This window comes from Elephantulus edwardii, unplaced genomic scaffold, assembly GCF_000299155.1.
Source record: "Elephantulus edwardii isolate Elephantulus edwardi_28Jun2011 unplaced genomic scaffold, EleEdw1.0 scaffold00007, whole genome shotgun sequence".
NCBI classification, from domain to species: Eukaryota; Metazoa; Chordata; class Mammalia; order Macroscelidea; family Macroscelididae; genus Elephantulus; species Elephantulus edwardii.
In genome coordinates, this window is record NW_006399757.1 from 23,629,571 (window position 1) to 23,644,892 (window position 15,322).

Sequence of the window (15,322 nt, forward strand, 5' to 3'; positions counted from 1 at the left end):
TAAAGAAAAATAAATCTATCAAAAGTAGTATTTTGTTCCTAGGTATGCAAACAAAATTAAGAGCTAATGAAGTTATATCTAGGTCTGTTATCTTTATTTTGTTTATTTAGATTGTGGTAAATACATATATAACAAAATCATTGACATTTCAACAATCTTCACATTAATTTTATCAACATTAATTATACTGATCATCTTATGCAACCATCACCCTTACCCATTTTTCAGATCAGTCTCTGCTTTAGAAATGTTGGCCAGAAGTCTGAAATAATTATATGGACTTTAGAAAAAAAATCAGACCACAAAAAGAAAAAGTATGCATTACAAACATTTGTATTTATGCCATGATGATGGGAATGACCTCAAAAACAGCTATGCAACATTTAGATAGAATGCAAATATAAATTACTAAATCATGCTTGCTACCAAGACAAAGATATTAAGTCCAGTAAGATAAATTCCTCAAAGATGCTACTTTATATCAAAATGCCAGACAAATTGAGATAGGAGATTCTGGTTTCATTGGACCTCAGGTAAATACAATGAATGTTCCCTTGAAGTCTGGAATTTTTTATGGCAATCTTTTCATATGATCTGTCACATCAAAGCAGGTGTCAGAGACCCACAGGGCAGGTGAAATGGGAATAGACAACATGACCTTTAAAATCCTAAATCCTTTAAATCCCACTTATTTATCCAGACTCTTAGTCTCTCTCACTCCTCTCTTTGAATGTTTAAACCCTTAATTAAGAGAATTCTCAAAGAGAGACATAAAACAGAGACAAAAGAAACAGCCAGAGTCATTTTCAAAGGAAACGCTTAAGGACTGGAAGGGAGAAAACTTAAGGACAAACTTTGGGAAATCTAGGTTAGAGAACAATATAAATCCCATCATGCCCAAGATCTTTCTCCTTCAGGACATAATCTTTTAAGCTTCAAAGTGTGTGTCTGTTCAGGTGTTTATAGGTGGCAGGGCAGGAGGGAGTGTGGAAGGTCACGCAGCTTAATGTATTACACTGAAGGACACTTTATTCAGTCCATGGGTGGTAGAGTGAACACTTCTGACTGCTAACCAAAATGGTGAAGGTGAGAGACCACCCAGAGGTGCCTTAGAAGAAACATCTGATGATCTACCTCCCCCAAAAAATCAGCCACTGTAAACCTGGTGGAACATGTTTCTACTCTGACACCAAGTCAGGTCGCGATGAGTTGAAGTCGACTCAACAACTGTTTGTATTGTTTTAATGCACTTTAAAGGAAGAACACAGGGTTCAATGTTAAAGATTTGCCATTAAACATAATTAAATTTATATTAATTTACTTGAGAGTAGTAGTATTTGAGGCACTGAGACTCCTCTGAGGAGGGTGTGTGTGTGTGTGTGTGTGTGTGTGTGTGTGTCCGCGCGCGTGCGCGCGCGTTCCCCTCCCAACCCCCCCACTGTCATCTTTAAAGAAGAACGTTCCCTAGGCACTGCCATATTTTGGTTGCCATTCAAATGGATATACCCTTGAATTTAGCTGATTCTCTGAGATTTTAAAACTCTTTTAGAGAAACCAAACAGTGAGCTCTGGTGACCTAGTAGCAAGAAACTATGCTGCAATCCTGAAGGCATGAAGTCTGAGGCCACCAATTGCTCCACAGAAGAAAGATGAACACTCTCCTCCCATGAGATTAACTCCCTCTGAAATCCCATTGGAGACTCAGCTATGGGTTGGTTCCAACTCTATGGTATACAACAACAACAACAAGATGGAAAGGAGCCTGGCTGGCAAAAACAAAATAAAACAAAGCAAAGCAAAACAAAACAAAGCAAAAACCAAATGGCATGCATTTGTTAACCCAAAGGCTGGAGGTTTGAACCCACCCACTGGTTCTACAGGAGAAAGACCTGCTGCCTGCCTGCATACAGATCCAACCCTGACAACCAGAACAGGCAGTTCCACACTGTCATGGGATCCATGTGAGTCAGAATCAACTCAATAACACACGACAACAATAAGAAGAGAACTGATTCTTTTACAGCTTTGAGAATTTGGCTCTAAACATGCATATGACTGGAAGTCTGCAGTTGAAGAATTTACAGGATTTTGAGGGTTGTGCGAGATAGAATGGTGACTGGCCTTAGGAAAACTTCTATAAATATCTTTATGTCCAATAACTGAGTAAAAGCAGAAATAAAAATCACAGTTATTGCCTATTTTATATGTTTTAAGTTTATTGCTGTATTTTAATCTTATTTTTCTGAATTTTCCATTTCACAGTGTCACAAATGCTGAGGTGGGAGCAAGATGCAGATTATGGTCACTAGGACCTTTCCACATTGGCTTCTAAAGTTTGGAGTCTCCTAACCCGCATTATACTCATGGCATAACTTTGCTTGCTGAAAATGAGGATGATCTGAAATGCTTGTTGCAGAAGATCAAGGATCAAAGACTACAAGGTATGAATTACATCTCAACATCAAGAAGACAAAGATCCTCACCACAGGTCCACCAATTTTGACAGATGGAAAAGAGACTGAAACTGTCCATGATTTCACTTTGCTTGGATCACAACAATCAATATCTTTGGTACCAGGAGTCAGGAAATTAGGAGATTAGGCAAATTCATTAGGCAAGTCTGCTGTCAGGGACTTCCCCCAAATACTACAGAGCAGTGATGTCATTTTGAAGACTAAGGTGTGCCTAATTCAGGCCATGGTCTTCTCAATCACCTGCTACACAACAGAGAGCTGGACAATGAACAACGATAACAGAAGAAGAACTGATGCCTTTGAGTTGTGATGTTTGAGAAGAGTACTGAATATTCCATAGACAGTCAAAAGAACAGACAGACATGTCCTGGAAAAAGTGCAGCAAGAGTGTGTCTTGGAAGCAAGGATGACTAAGCTTCATATTTCATACTTTGGACATGGAGCTAGGCAAGGCTTTTCCTTGGAAAGGACATCCTGCTTGGAAAAATGGAGGCTCAGCGAAGGAGAGGAAGACCCCCAATGAGACGGACTGATACTGTGACTTCAGCAACGGGCTCTAGTGTTTCAAAGATGATGGAGATGGCACAGAATAGGGAAAGTTTCAGATTGGCTGTTCAAAGAGTTGCTATGAGTCGTACTTGATGGCACCTAACAACAACAGGTAATGTTCAACGGCCTCAAAGATGGGAAGAAGCCAATGATGAAAAATGATGCATGAACTATATTACTTATTTACAGAACATTTTAAAAAAAAACCCAAACAGTCCTCAGTCCCTACTCTTTTGGATTTTCTATACCTAAAATCCTCTATCTGTGACCCGTTTTTATTTTTTTTATTCTCTAAGCAGACGAGTAGGGAATTTTGGTGGCAGAGTCTATAAAGAGTTACACTGTTACCTCAATGACGGAGCTTTTCTGGCCAAATCCATCAGCAAAGATGGCAAGCTTGGTGTCACGTATTTTGCACACATTTTGCTATTGTTCATAGGGTCACTATGAGTTGCACTCGACTTGATGGCACCTAACAATACCAACAACAAGCCACCAAAGATCCCTTGTATAACAGCATATCTATCCCTTACTTAATGATCTGATGAGGAGAGAATGAAGCAAGAAACTATTAGATGATTTTAGGAGAGCCAGGAAGATAAAAGATAGATAGCACAAATCAGTAAGAAGGGCTGCCCAGGTTGATTTAGAAGGAACTTGGATTGATTTTTTTTTTTAATAGGAAAAAACCCCTGGAATTATTAAATACCTTCTACTCTGGAGGAACCCACTGCAGCTGAGTCCATATCAACGCATAACAACCCTCCATCCAGTTGCTGATGCTGTAAACCTTTACTGAGGAGACTGCTTTTCTTTCTTTGACCAAGTGGCTAGTGGATTTGAATCACGAATCTTCAAGATAGCAGCAATGGACATTATACACTACACTCAACGTGCTTACTCTAAGTAGCAATAATACTCAGAACAGATGACTTTAACTTACTAAAAGTGAAGAGAACTTGAAGTACTTAAAGAAGAATAAAGCCAACAGCCTTTAGAACAGATTACTCCTCAACATAAAAGGGGGGGGGGAATCCTCACATGTAGGCTTAGAAATAACAGTATGATAAGTGTAGAAATGATTGACGTTGTTAAGGATTTCCTTTTTCTTGGGTCCACACACCCATTTGGTACATCTGTTACCAAGGACCTCTTTAAAGTGCTAAAGGGTAAGGATGTAATTTAAAGACTAAGGTCTAAATGAGTCTCCAGGACCCTATGTCGGTATTAGCTGTTGTTCTTACCTGCAAGCGGAGTTCAGAACACTGCACTGCTCGGAAAGACTGAATATTTCACTCAGACTCAACATTTCAATCTTCTAATTATTTCAGCTGATAATCAATCTCTCCATTTCATTTAGTCCTCCTCTAATTTAATTCACTCACAAAGAAGCATGCTTCGCTGTATTTTACATTTTAAAAATCCTGCTATAATCCAACCAAAATGATATGGTCTCATTACTGTTCTGGAGTGAAAGAGAGAGAGAATCTACTCAAGTACAAAGAAAAGAATAAAAAGCATTTTCAGAAGCTTATTTTAAAATATCAGTTACTCAACATGAAGGGCCCTGGTGACACAGTGATGAACGTGTCCAGCTGCTATCCCGAAGATCAGCAGTTGGAACTCACTAGCTGATCTCCAGGTGGATGATGTGACAATCTGCTTTTCTAACAATGGAAACCCTACAGGGATGTTCTGATTACTTGGTCTCATGGGGTCACTAGGACTCAAAGCTGACTGACCAGCAGTGGATTTTGGTTTACTCAATATCAAAGGGGAAACAACCCTACATAAATTCAAAACATCTACATAGGTTACATATATTTACTATGACTGTTTCTCTCTCACCTTTAGTTAAACTTCAGAAACTACAGATTGACATCCTTTGGCTTTCTATTTGCAATGATAAACAGAGTGAAAAAAATAAAAAAATGGCCCACCCTGAAATATGAGTTTAAAAGCCCATCTTATTTCTAGCATTTGGTGGAAATTTAGCATCCTTGGCCTAAAGCTGCTCAGGAAGTGTCAAATGCAAGTCTGAGTGGATGGGTGCATCCAAGAGAAAGAGAGAGCTGAGAAGATTAACATCTAAATAGGCTTTTTGGAAGAACCCTGACAATGACCTCCGTGAAGACCATTAGGGGAGGACCAAACAATATCATCCAAGTCTTTGCTAACCAATGGATGGTCTTCACAAACAAATTTTAAACAGAATCACTCACACACACATTTCTTAAAGGTTATTTTAGTAAATCTTGTCATCATTTTATTCTGATATCATGACAAAAATGTTCTAGAACATAGAGCCAATGGTTTCAATTTCCTAAATTAAATATAAGAAACATCATCAGATATTCTCCCCTATCTTACTCCCAAACACGGTCACATTAAGCCATTATATAATCTTAACACAGTTAAATATGCTTCTTAAAGTGATCAATATCCTTTCATATAAGACACAAACTTGGAAGCAATGGTGGCTTGACTTTTCTCCTATAAAGGAACACATGCATGACAAGTAACTCTTTTGTGTGCTCCTCAAAGGCTCCTGTTCCTACTTCAAAACTCATTATTATGTTCTAAAGAGCTAACATTGTCACAAGTCCTTCAGTCAGAACTGACTCAAAACTGACCCTCTAGTGGGTTTTTGGAGTCTGGAAATTGCATGGGAAGAGACTATCCATCTTTCTCTTCCAAGCTGCTAGTAGATTCAAACCAGTTACCTTTAGTTTAGCAGTACAACTTCCTATGGATTAAGCCATCAGAGCTCCCTTAGGGCAACCGAGAGATTATCATTGACCTTATCTGCTCTGTATGATTTAACACTGCCACTCATTGCCTTCCTAACCACTAAGATTCCATGTACCACAGGATCCAGACTCTTCTCCTTCCTTTCTGGATGCCACTTCTCTTCTTCCAATCCTCTCTTTTTTTCTGTGCTGATGGTGAAGTCCATAGTAATGGCTCATGTGAACCCAAAGGCTGAGCTTCTCTGGCAGTTTGAATCCACTAACAGCTCCTTGCGAATAAAGCTGGGCCATCTCCTCCTGTGTGAAGATTGTCTGTAGCCTCCAAAACCCCCTGGAGGACTGGGAACACTGCACTGCTCATCTGGGAGTAGATCCTGATTTGACGACAATAAGGTGTTTTGTTGTTATTAGGTGTCATCGAGTTGAGTGACTCAGTGACCCAATGGACCACATATCTGAACTCAACCCTGTCCTAGCCTGTGCCATCCTTGTTGTCTCGCACATACTTGAGCCCATTGTTGCTGTCATTGTGTCAACCCATCTCATTGAGGGTCTTCCTCTCTTTTGCTGACCATTCCATGCATGATGTTCCTTTCCAAGGAGCAGCCTTTCCTAGCAACATGCCTAAAGTATGTTGAGTTGAAGTTTTGTCATCTTACCTGGTTGCACTGTCTCCAAGACATATCTGTTTGTTCTTTTCACGGAACATTCACTACTCTTCTGCAACACCACACCTCAAAGGCATCAATTCTGTCATTGCTATGCACTGTTCAGTTCTCAGAAGCATAGTTAGTGACTGAAAAAAGATCATGGTCTGGATCAGGTGCATATTAGTCCTCAAATTGATGTTAGTGCTTCTCAATAATTTGGAGATGTCCTTGACAGAAGACTTTTCCACTGCAATACGTCTCCAGATCTCCTGACTGCTGGTACCAAGGTGTTCACTACAGATCTAAGTAAGAGGAAATCATTGGCAGTTTCAATCTTCCCTCTGTCTATTATGATATTGCTATTGGTCTAGTGGTGAGGAGTTTTGCTTCTTTAACTTTATTTTTATATGTTCCTTAGGGAGTTCTGATGGCCTATGATAAAAGGAGCTTCGCTATTAACTTCTCTGACCACACTTCTCTCGTGCTTCAAATCCACCAGCCACTCTCTGGGGAGAAAGCTTTGCAATTTGCAGCCTCGAAAACCCAATAGAGGGCCATCTATTTCTACCTGAGGGCAATTAGATTTGAGATTTGTTAGTGATCTATCTCAGCTTTCTTAGTTTTCTTTCCTTTTAAGGAGATCTTTTCCAGGAGATCTTACTCACTTATGGGGCTTTATACATCTCTAGTCCAGACCTCGAAGACCTTAGAACACATGTCCATTCACCGGTTGGACATCTGTACAGAATGGTCCACCTGTAGCTCAAACATGTTTAAGGGAACATACTCCAAAGGAAGATATGATTATTATCTCCAATTATCTGAAAGTTTGAGGAAAAAATTCAGACCAAAGGAGAAAAGGTTTAAAAAGGCACATTTTGATTCAACTTACTTTCTGTTTTGTTTTGGTTTTATTTTTATATTACTCTGATTAATTTACAAAGTAAGAATACATTGTTCTTCACCAAAGATCCTTCTCATTTCCTACACCCCACCCACCCATCGAATTGGGAAACTCTATGATTAACATCCTACCCACCCCATGCTCATCCCTCTATTTCCACCCTCCTCCCCCGCCTTAGTTCCCAATAGTTATTATACAATAATGGTTTTATACAGCATTTGTCCTTGTGGGACTGAGTTAGTTCGCTCAGCATAATGCTCTCCAGTCCTTCACAAGTTAGGTAGTAATTTGCAAAATGATTGCTCCTGCATGCTGTGTAGTATTCCATGAATGTACCACAACTTCTCAATCCATTCATTTGTATTTGGACATCTGGACTGTTTCCATGTTCTTGCGGTGGTGTATAATGCTATTATGAACACTGGCGTACAAGTTTCCATTTGAGCCTCAGTTCTCATTTTCTTGGGGGGGGGCATATTTCAGGCAATGGAATAGCTGGGTCATATGGAATTTCTATGTTCAGCTTTTTGAGGAAGCGCCAAACTGCCTCCCAGAGTCTACTGCATGACATTCAGTTGAAGGTGCTTTCAATGGGAAGGAAAACACTGGAAGTATCAAGATTAAAAAAAAAAACAAAACTATTCTAAAGGTTTGTCTTGTGAATGCCTCAATTCCAAATCACTTCACTATCAAAAGAGAACAAGTGTTAAGACTCCTAGGGTGGTGATACCTGCTGGCCTACAATCGAATGGTAATCTTATGATCATCTTGCCTACTGAAGAGACGTAGAAGGGGTATAAATCTTAACAAACAGATAAAGAAAGAACTGCCAGAGGCCACTTTTTGTGGCAGAAATACCATACATTTCACTACACAAAGAGCAGAGAAGCTACAGATGTTCTGGCTGAAAGAAATTTGAAAAGCATAAGGCAATGAAATAGACTGACTGCTTCAAATGAACAGACTTCTCTAATTCTTCAGTTTTCAAAGCTGCCCATACAACTCTTTAATCTGTATATTCCCTGAAACTCTAAGTGCAGATCGATGATTATTCTGATATAGAAAGGTTTCATAACTTTAAAACAAATTTTAAGGAAACAAGAGTATATAGTATGTTTTAACACTTGTTATAACAAATAAAACAATCATAATTATATAATTCACATTATTGAGGCAAGTATTAATTGTATGGTTCAGTATACTAATAATACAATTAATAAATTTTTATGCCTCAAATTTTTTCCCCTTTTTATGGTAAGTCAAGAATATTTTCAATCTATCTTGCATTATAAAGAGCTCTGGTGGCATAAGCCATTGGGTGTTGGACTGTGAACCGGAAGACGCACATCTGTGGTGGTTCAGTTCCACTAATGGCTCCAAGTGAGAAAGATGGGCAATCTCCGCCTGTTAATATTTACATAAATATTAACCTAATGGAGAACAGCTATGAGTGAGAATCAACTCAATGACAGTGAATTTGGACATGAGATTATAAACAGATCTTCAATGTATAGGATATAAATGGTTTAATGATGTATATCCAAAGACAGAATTTGTAATGCTTTTTGATCCCATGCTACAAATAATTCTCTAGGCTGTCAAATATCTTTTCTCAATCGTTGTGTTTCTGGAGTTAAGGTTCTAGACTGAAGCAAACGGAGACCTATACTACCAGTCAAGGCCTCAGCAGTGGAAAGATCTTTCATGGCAGAGGTCTCCCACATATAGTGACAGATACATCTGTAGTGACATCTCTGTAGGCTCTACAGGGATGTTATACTACCGTCATTTGCATTATGATGAATCACATTCAATTTACATCATTTCCAACTAGAAAATCTATCAATCTCTAGAGCTCATCTGTGAGGGCTTCCTAGAAGAACAAGATATCAAACTTCTGATCCAAAAGACCAGGAAATCTCCATTTATTGTTTACAAACCCTGAGGGCAGGTCTGGGATTCTGGTTGGTGGAGTCACAGCTATCATCATTGGACTATGGTGAGATTAAAATAGGTTTATATAAAGCATCTAGATCAATGGCCAACAGCATGCTATTTGAATGTTAGCTGTCATTATTAACATTATCATCACATTATTATAATTAGAGCAGCTGAACTTAACAACATATATTAGGAGTTCTTAACCAAGTCCTTACTTGCTTAATTGCTTTAATGCTCCATGTTTAAGGCCCCTTTAATTCCAAATTAAATTATAAACTCCTTGACAACCCAGATTGCCACCTACCCACCCCATTCCCACTGGAACTAGCATGAAAAGGAATTAAATGTTTCATTGAAAAATTATGAGCATAGTTTCTTTTCAGAGTTTACTTTAAAAATAAGCATTTACATTTCCCTGGGACTCTGAGCTTTAATATGTGCACGAAGGACAGATTTTAGTTCTAGAAATTCACTTTGAAACTTCAGAGGTGTCAATCAACTTAACCAGCTGTGGCCTGGCAGCTTTGGAGATTCAAGAGATAACTGCTGTATTATGAATCAAAGGATCGTGACTATGTATTCAACAAGGAAACTTATTAGCTTTTTATTTCTGCTGTAACAAATTACCACAAATGGAATGACTTTAAATGGTATTTATTTATTATTGTGTAGTTCCATTGGTCAAAATTTCAAGTACAAAATTACTCAGCTGAGTCTTTTTTAATTTTTATTTTATATTGGTTGGCTTACAAAGTTTGTACACATCATATTTGACACTATTCTTCATTCACATTGAGTTTCATACAACCATTCTCATTCATTATGTTTTATAAAATTAATCACCATTGGACTATACCCACCATTAAGGAAAAAGGAAAGGTCAGCTGAGTCTTTTGCCAAACGTCTCCCAAGGTAAAATTCAAGGTATTCAATGAGCTGCTTTCACAGCTGGATGCTTGGGGAAGAATCTGCTTCTAAGATTTCCTAGGCTATAGGCAGAATCTTGTCTTTGTAAGACTGGTTATTGGCCGAGGAGATTCCTTTAGCAACTAGAAGGCTCTCTCCATTCTTAGCAACGATGCACTGAATCCTTCCCCTGCTTGGAATCTCTCTCACTTCCACCACTTTGCCACTTCTCTTTGACTCCAGTTAGAGAAAGTTCTCTGCATTTAAAGGCTCATGTGATTGGATTGGTAAAGATCAGATAACCCAAGTCTGTAGACTTCATTAGCTTTAATTCGATAATACTTTCTCAACTCTCTCCTGGAGATGAAGTAGACCCAGCTATGAGAACTAAAGTAACATGACACATGAAGTACATTAACAGAGTGCCTACACAAGACAGGCACTAATAAAATTGATACTTCTTACTTTCCTAGCCATTTCCCACTGGAAGAAATTAGCACTTGCAAGCAAGATTCCTCACTGACTTTCCCACAGAGAAGCTCATCTCTATGCTGTTACTAACCATGAAAAAACCAAAAAGATCCTGAATGCTTAAAAACAGGTGAAAATGGTAAGCCCATGTAATGGGACACTATGGGCACATAAATGTTGTAGAAGGCACCCCAAAATAAGTAAGTAAAAAAGACAGATATCAGATAATATTAGTGGGTTGTTTCTGTTTGTTTTTTAAATACATATGCAGTTGTTGTTAGGTGCCTTCTAATTGACTGCGACTTATAGCAACCCTGGCCTACCCTGTACCATCCTCACCATCCCTGATATATCTAAGCCCAGTGCTACAGTTACTGTGCTCTGATCCATCTTGCTGAGGGTCTTCCTTTATTTCACTGACCCAAGGAATGGCCCCTCCCAACATGCTCAAAGAATGTGAGAGGAAGTTTCGTCATCCTTGTCTCTAAGGAGCGCCCTGGCTGCACTTTCTCCTAGATATACTTTTTTTCCTTTTGGCAGTCCATGGGAGATTCAATACTCTTCCACCACCACAACTCAAAGACAATTCTTCTTTCGCCATCCTTATTCACTGTTCAGCTTTCAGAAGTATAACAAGTAATTGAAAAGACGATGACTGGAATCAGATACACCCTACTGTTTAAACTGACATCGATGCTCTTAAGTACTTGGAGAAATCCTTGAGAGATTTCCTCAACGTAACATACCTTTTGATTTCTTGACTGCTGGTACCAAGGGTGTTGATTGTGGATCCAAGCAAGATGAAATTGTTAATGACTTCAATCTCCTCTCCATTTTTAAACAGATACTGATATTTGATATTGACCTATCAATCTCTCATGAGATACTGATATCTATCCATTTATCCATCTATCTTAAGGTAATCTATACTGAGATAATTAGTAGATTATAATAACATAATCAATCAGTATCTCATGAGAAACTGATCTCTATCAATAAATATCCATTTATCATGAGATCCTACTGGTCCAGAGGTGAGGACTCTTTTTCTTAATGTTGAGATATAATCCATACTGAAGGCTGTAATCTTTGAGCTTCTGTAACAAGCGCCTCAACTCCTCCTAACTTTTTAGCAAGGAAGATCTTGTCATCTGTATAATGTAGGTTGTTGATGAATCTTCCTTTGATCCTAATGCCACATTCTTCTTCATAAAGTCCAACTTCTTGAATGTTTTGCTCAACATGCACATGCTTAAATTAACCATGCTGTTCCCTTGCTCTGTTCATACAGCAGCTTCTTGGTCTAGGTATAGGTTTTGTAAGAGCAGAATTTAGTGTTCTGGGACTCCCATTTATTTTTTTTTTATATGCTAGCCATAATTTGTACAATACACACATAGAAGCTCTGCACAAAAACAGAAATAGACTTCTTTCTCTGCTGTTAAGTCAAGATTTATCTAACATTGGCAGTGATGTCCCTGGTGCCACGGCCTCTTCTGAATCCAGATTGAATTTCTGGTAGTTCTTTGTGAATGCACTGTTCTAGCCATTTATTTTTTAATCTAGTAAATTTTTTTTTTATTTTTGAGTGAGTGTACCATCAAATCAGATCTGACTGGTACAGGAGGAGATTGTCCCTCCTTCCCCAGCAGAGCATCTGGTGGATTCGAACCATGCGACTCTGGGATTGTGGTTGCAGCTCCTTGCCACTAGGCCACCAGAGCTCCCCTAGTAATTTTTAAAAACAAATAAATTTCAGCAAGATTTTACTTGCATGTGTTATTAGTGATATTATGTGATAAGTTACAAATTATGTTAAATCATTTTTTTTCAGATTAGGGACAAATAGGAATCTCTTCATCTTGGTTGGCCAGCTAACTATCTTCCAATTTTCTTGGCACAAACTTGTAGGGATATCCAGAGCTGTATCTATTTGTTGAAACATGTCAATTGGTATTCCGTCAATTCCTGGGAACTTATTTTTTGCCAATGCCTTCAATACCACTTGAACTTCTTTCATTCCCATTGGTTCTTGATCATACAATATTGTGTAAAAATTGGGTTGGAACCTCTAAGAAGGCATCTGAAAGGGTAACGGTGCCTTAGCAAATGGTCCTGGAGTAGCAGAATTTCTTTGTGTCTCAATAGACTCTCTCTCTACACTCTGCTGGTTGGTCATTTTCAATCTTTTATCAAAGAACAGTCACATTGATGCTTTCTATTCTACAAGTGGCTCGGAATTTTCTCTTTCAATATCTAAGTGATGCCCCTTTTACATTGTTGTCATTGCTGTGTGCAACTCAATCAATTCTGATTCCTAGTGACAGAGTGGAACTGCCTCAGAAGGTCTTCTTGGCTATAATGTTTACAAACGCTCCTCAAGTCTTTGTCCCACAGTGCTGCTGGATGGGTTTGAACCACCAACCTTTCTTTTAGTCAAAATCAAGCATTTAATGGCATGTGTCACCAGTCTCCTTTGTCCTTTTAGAAGTACTTCAGCCATCTCGATGGGGAACTCTGGTAGCACAGTCCATAAGGAGTTGTGGTGCTAAACCCAAGAACAGCCCTTTCTGCAGTCTGGATCCACCAGCAGCTCCTGTGTAATTTACAGCCTCAGAAACTCAATGGAGGGTCAACTATAATTTGGTTCTGCCTTGAATGCAATGCGTTTTTCAGTTTGATTGTCACTATGGGAAAGCTAGTGGTACAGTGGTTAAAACACTCAGCTGCTAGCCAGAAGGTCCGAACTCACCAGCCTTTCTGTGAATGAAAGATGTAGCCATCTGCTTCTGTAAAAATTCCATCCTCAGACACCCTGTGGGGTGCGTTCCACTGCCACACAGGGTTGGAATCAACTCCACAGAAATGGGTTTGGTTTTGGTGTTGGGAATGCCACTACAGCAGCCTTGGTGGTAAAGTAGTTAAGTGCTTGCTGCTAAGTGAAGGGTGGATAGCTCAACCTATCGGAATCTCAATAGAAGAAAGAGGTAGCAATCTGCTTCTGTGTAGACTCAAAAACCCTATGATAGTTCTACTCTATCCTATAGGGTTACTAAGAGTCAAAATCAAATTAACAGGAGGAGGATTTGAATGAGTTAATACCACTATCCATCCAAAGGTGTCTCATGTCCACAACGGACAGCTTAGCCTCACTCACATCATCTCAGTGGCTTGACAAGTGGACTGTATGAAGAAAATAAAACATTTCATTCAAGTCCAGATTAGATGTTTGTGCTTTCTTATCTCCTTTCCTTTATGAAAGGTTAGTACCTTAAAATAGAAACTGCTTAATGGATTTATTTTTATATGTTGGTTTTATGAACCTATGAAAATGCCTAGAATTAGTTTTATCTCCTTTTTAAAGATGTTCCTGCTTCTGTTTCCTGTCTTTGGAAGCTTCCCAAGTTTTCTTCCTGGGTTCTTTACAAAGCCACAGTCACAGTCTGGCTTATTCCCTAGATTTACAGCCTTAAGAACTATGGCTTTGAAAGCAATATTTAATTCACTGTAAACTTTTTCCTATCTTTAATTTAGTTTTGAGAAAGTAGAGTCTTGCATTCTAATACAAAAGTACAAAAGCTGAATACTTATCAACTCTGAATACTCTTTGTTTGTCATAAACTCTGACAAGGTTCATATTTTAAAATAAAGTAACACTAAGAACTTCGAGGCTGGGACTAGTAGGCTGTGTAATTCAAACACCCTTCTTAGCTTACTAGCTTTAGCCAAGAGAAATTCACAGTAAATAATGACATTCAACCTAAAATGCACAGGGCCAGAAGAGATTGCTAAGGAAACTGAAGCACTAAGGCAGAAATTATAAGCATATGTACAACAAGAAAGTCAAACTGTTTACAGAAAACAATCCCAGGAGTATTTTTATAGACTTTATAACATGAAAGGAGTCTACTTTAGACAATATCTTTTTTTTTAAATGCTAAGTGAAATATTTCATCCGTGAAAGGATAAATACTAAATAACACTGCTGTTATAAAGTAGGACAGACATGGGGGCGTTGAGGAGGAATTGGGAAAGAGTAGATAGATAATGAACTGCATTAAAACAGATGAGGGGAAGAACTATCCTAATGGAATATATGATTATGCATTACAAGTATGAAAACAATTTGAAACAAGGACTGCATTGCAGGGTGGGCTGAGGGAGGGGGAGGAAAGAGGGGACAGAAACTGCAACAATGAATACATTTTAAATCCAAAATCTCTGTAAATGTTTATTAAAATTATTTTTTAAAAAAGAATAAAAAAATATATCCTTTTTCATATCCCAGTCACAGAAGGACAAATATTACATGGTGCCACTGTTGTAAAAGAGGATTGACCTTGGGATTGGGGAGAGACTGAGTAAGATGGGTTCAATAATGTATACTGCACTGAAACAGAGGAGGGAGAAAACTGTTTAAAAGAGATACGTGATTAGGTATTTCTGTCATGACAGGAGTCTAGAGTGATGGCTACATGGTGGAGTGGACCTGGGGGAGGCTTTGTAAATCAATGAAAGAATTTTTCTTTTACTTTTCCAAGAGGGTAGTGTTCTGGGGGGGAGGCTTGGGAGGGAAGAAATGTACAACAATGAATGAATGGAAATCCAAAGCCTCTGTAAATTTTTACTGACATTAATAATAAATTTAAATTAAAAAAAATTAAGTTAGAGTAAGGA

At 38.5% G+C, this 15,322-nt stretch overlaps 1 protein-coding gene across 1 annotated transcript in view; it reads right to left on the reverse strand.

The window, feature by feature from the left end:
- Positions 1–15,322, reverse strand: part of RAPGEF5 (Rap guanine nucleotide exchange factor (GEF) 5) — a 325,340-nt gene that overhangs the window by 190,505 nt on the left and 119,513 nt on the right. The window lies entirely within an intron of this gene.